Raw genomic sequence first — 5,244 nt, 5'->3', positions numbered from 1 at the left:
CTACTATATAAAGAAGAAACAAGTGATGGAGGTGGAACCAAAACAGGAAGCATGGATGACCCTCAAAATTTCAAAGCCAAGAAATATCTTGAGGAAGCTGGACTAACCATTGATGACGTATGCAACATGAGGGTGTTTTCCATTCACAAAATGTATGTGAAGATGATGGGGCCATTCCAGAAGGTAGCATGGAGGAGACTATGGTGTAACAACTTAGGACATCCCAAATGGTTATTCATACTACTTCTTGATGTTCACAAGAAGTTGTATACCAAAGATAGATTGATGAGATCATGAATTATCAAGGACCAAACATGTTCTCTATGCACCACTACTGATGAGAGCCTAAAACATTTATTTTTTTAATGTCAACTTAGTAGACATATTTGGTACAAGTTATTACAGTGGCAAGTGATGAATAGGCAGATATTACCATGGCAAGATGAAGTTAATTGGTCTAATAGACATGATAAAGGCAAGAGTGCAGGTTCAATGATATATAGAATGACTTTTGCTAGATGCATATATATTATATGGAGGGAAAGGAACCATAGGGTATTTCAGGCCAAGAGGAGAGAAGTAGATGACCTTGTGAGGCAGGTGATTCAGGAAATTTTTGTTAGAAGCAGAGGCAACACCGAGCTAGCTAGTCGATTACAATTGTTGGACTTTAATCCTTAGCTAAATAGTTTGGCAGTAGTAATGCAAGGAAATGCATGGTTGGGGCTCTTTGTCCAATCTGCATCAATTTTAATTATGTGTACAAGTCCAAAAAAAAAAACAATAACAACAAATACGATTCTCAATCAATAAAGTGAAAAGATATGTGTTAAAATTGTAAAAATGGTATGAAGTCGAGAAGAAATTTTCGGAAAGCACTGAAACTGATGGTGCTTAGCACCTAGAAAATACCCAAAATAAGATACATAAGTCAGTGTTTTGCACTCACAAAGCACTGAAACCAGAGCTTAGAAGTTTGTGCCTTCCAAAGCACCCTTAAAGCATTGCATTTCGGCTTGAATATGAAGGGTTATTATTTTCCTAGACTTTGTCACAACATATAAAAATTTCCTAACCTAATTTTGAAGAGGTCGTGTTCTATTTTGTAACCTTTTTTTCCCCTTTGATAATAAAGTGTCAGTCGTTATCTGTTGATGTAGGATCACATTAATTCAAACCACGTTAATTATTGTATCTTTTTGTCATTTTCTCACTAGCAATTTGTGTCAGAAGCTTCGGAACATGAAGTTGCTGCAGGGAAAAGGATTATTCTTTGCCTTGGACAACTTGTATCCTGAAGATGCGAAAGAGGCTGAGAAGAAGAAGACCCCAATGTGTTAAGGGCGATTCACCAATCCTTATCGGGCAATGTGCTACGTAAAGTCAAACCCAGAAGCTACCTCATGAGGGGAGGATTGCTTAAGACCATATAAGGAGATAAATTTCCCATTTGCCCACCCATGTGCGACTCAACACCGCTGCACATCCAGGACTAGACATTTGGAGCGTGGACAATATAATACGAAGGGCCCAACATAAAAAATAATGAACTATCAACATAAAAAAATACGAACTAGGCTGGGTCTGGCTCTGATAGCATGATAAAGAAATGGACCTTGGGCCTAGCTTAACTCCAAAAGTTATCTCATGAGGGGAGGATTGTTTCACGACCCAAACTGGAGGGCCATGATGGGCACCCGGGCCCTACCTATCGAGCACCGCTAAACAGGCTTTCCTACCATGATCATAAACAAGAGTGGACCTCAGGGTCACCAGATGAAAATTTGCTAAATCATAAAGGAGATATGCTAAAAAAGGAATGAGCCCCAAAAGATACGCTATATAACTAACCGGACAAAAAATATGCAAGCCGACAAGGCCAATGTGCAATACTATACAACAAAAATGTGGGCCGAAGGGCCATATAAAATCTAGCTATACATGACTGTCTACAAGACTCTACTGGAGTATCTGACATAAAGAGGTCGAGACAGGGCCCGCCATACCTGTATATACACAAAATAATAATGTACCAAAAGTACAACAACAACTCCGAAATAAGAGGAGTGCTCCACTATCAGCTGAACAGCAACCTGCAGGGAGGGGGAGGGGGGATTGGGGGGAATCGTCAACCTATCTATCTGTACCTGTGGACATAAAATGCAGCGCCCCCAGAAAGGGACGTCAGTACGGACAAAGTACTGAGTACGTAAGGAGTGAAAATAACATGAAAGAGACATAAGAGAACATAAGATGAAATAAATACAACTTGTATGTCTGAACTGCATCTGTGGGCTAATAATGTACATAAATACTGTGTATGTATGCATAAGGTTCATACATACATATGCCTAAATAACGCCTGTCAAGCCTCTGTGGGGACCCCATCGTATCATACCGGCCTCTGTGGGCATCATCATCATGTGACCAGCTGATCAGGTGGTAGTGTGTATATAACGCCTTCACCTTCCCCATACCCCATGCATACATATAATACATAATATACGCGTATATAACGCCTGAGGATATATATATATATATATGAAATGCAATGCAATGCGAGAATGTGATAAGAGTACATCCTGAGTCTGTCGGAGTGACGAAAAGTCATTACACCTCCGAACATCGTTATGAGTTGGCATTTTCATCAAATAGTGACTCTATGAATCGTACTGAATCTGAAGAACTTATTGAGAATGCTATTCTAGAACATGAATCAATATGGAACATCCCTAGCTACTAAGAATTGAATTCATTATGGAGTAATGTTACGTTTACATTCCGTTCATAAGGATCATGCCAAAAAGAAGGAAAGTTAGCCTTAACATATCTCAAGTCATCCAAGTAATCCAACAACAAGCTTATCACCACTAGAGCGCCAATCCTATAACAAAGGAATACATATACAACTTAGATAGCGCTAGTATATCACGTATATCAATGGTAACTCGATTCTAAAGTGAAACAGGCAGCATTTCCCCTATTTCTAAATCATCACCACAAAGTCCACAACCAACAATTAACATAACAACCTCCTATGATCTTCTTTAAACGCATATTCACAACATTTAAGGATATACAATTGAGCAGCCCCATATATGCTTGTATACAACACTTTCTTCTTTCAAATACACTAAGTACAACAACCCCATCACATCATCAACATTAACTATTATCCCCCATAACAAGATTTTGCTCAAAACACACTAGCAATCATTTCTCAAGTTAGATTGCAGCTCAAAATAATATCAAGACCATGTTTGAACCTTTCCTCCAATTTCTTTCTCTCAAACCCTAACATAATATCACGGCCCATTTTCACTAAGTCGTGCGGGTACCTACCTTTCTAACCTCGGTAGGCGAATCCTTATCCCAACGATCATAAAAACATAAGTAAAGCAGAAGAAAATAGAATAACATAAGTCTAAATTCAATAATAATATAAAAGTGCGGAAGTACTGAATTACAACCCCCAGTATCATGATCTGGTCATACAAGAGCTCTACTAAGTACTACAAGTCTAAATAATACATAAGTATCAACATAATGTCTCGGAATAGAAATAAGACGTGACAATAAAGAGGAGTCTTCTGGCATCAGTCGTTACCATGCTCACCCTGAATAGGCTCGGTAGCAATCTCGGGAATCCGCGAGGCGAAGACATAGATCCAACATGATACTCTGCATCCATAAAAGAATCCAGCAAGTGCATGTCAGTACAAACAACACGTACTGGTAGGTATCATAGGCCGACTATGATTAGCTAGCATATATAAAGACGAGTAAAGCAGGATAGACACACAAACCCAGAGTACAAGTAATCATCATCCAAGTATCCAGAAAAATCAAGCAGTACCGATCTCAGCCTGTGTTATAGCATCTACACCTAATTGTGCCAAGTCTCAGAATATCAATCACGGATCCAACCTATGGTTATAGAAACTAAACCCAACTGTACCAAGTTCAAGATTATCAATCACAGATCCAACCTATGGTTATAGCATCTAAGCCCAACTGTGCCAAGTCTCAGAGATATCAATCACAAATTCATATCATAATCAACCAAGAGAGAGATAATATAATGCAATGCAAGATGTATAGCATCTAAGCCCGACCGTGCCAAGTCTCAGAGATATCAATCAACAGTATATAAGAACCATATTACAGAAAACCAAGAGGTATAATCCAATGCAATAATGTATGAATGATGAATGCAATGCATATGCACCGTACACATGTACTCCGATGATAGAACATCACATCTCGGCAGCACAACCCATGGGGGACCTGCAAAGTTCATGTACCAGTCACTTGGTGCACAGCCCAGAGATGACTGCATATCCAAATATAAGTCATTCCACATACATTCCAGATATGACTCGATATACAAAGTCTCAGCATAGTACCGATCACTCTGCACACAACCCAGAGATGACTCGTATCAAATGTGTCTCAATGCATCTATATTTCCTTCTCACTTTCCATCCTCAGTACCATGACAAGGCAATATCAATGTATCATGGAAATTAGTATGAATACGATGCAATGCAATATCAAATAACCAATTCAATCCCAAACAGTACCAAACATGGCACACAAGTAATATCAATAATAAGGCTACACAATAAGCCACAATGGAATCACAATTCTCATCTCAATATCAAATCAAAGTAAGGCACTGGAATATCATAATCATGATCTATCACTAATCACCAAAATCCAATGTCTCAACGTGGCAATGAGCCAATAAATAAATAGAACAAGATAAGTCAACAACGAGCCACAAAAGAATGCAACAAGTGCAGGTCAGTACAAACAACAAGTACTGGTAGGTATCATAAGCCGACTAAGACTAGCTAACGTATATAGAGACAACAAAGCAAGATAAACACATAAACCAACAAGTATGAGTCAACACGAATCTATATCCACAGAACAAGTCGTCTCCTATGTTATAGCATCTAAACCCAACTGTGTCAAGTCTCACCATAATCAATCCGAACCAGTATATCATAATAGTATCACAATGAGTCATCACCTATGTTATAGCTTCTAAGCCCAACTGTGCCAAGTCTCAACATACTCAACACCGAATTCATATATCACAATGGTATCATAATAAATCACAGAAAGCCAAATGATACAATGCAATGCAATAATGTATGAAGTGTGAATGCAATACATATGCACTGTACCCATATACTCCGATGATGGAACATCACATCTCGGCAACACAACCCATGG

The sequence above is a fragment of the Lycium barbarum genome, chromosome 11 (genome assembly GCF_019175385.1).
Source record: "Lycium barbarum isolate Lr01 chromosome 11, ASM1917538v2, whole genome shotgun sequence".
Taxonomy (NCBI): Eukaryota; Viridiplantae; Streptophyta; class Magnoliopsida; order Solanales; family Solanaceae; genus Lycium; species Lycium barbarum.
The sequence above is the reverse complement of the archived record's forward strand: the minus strand, read 5'-3'. Positions refer to the sequence as shown.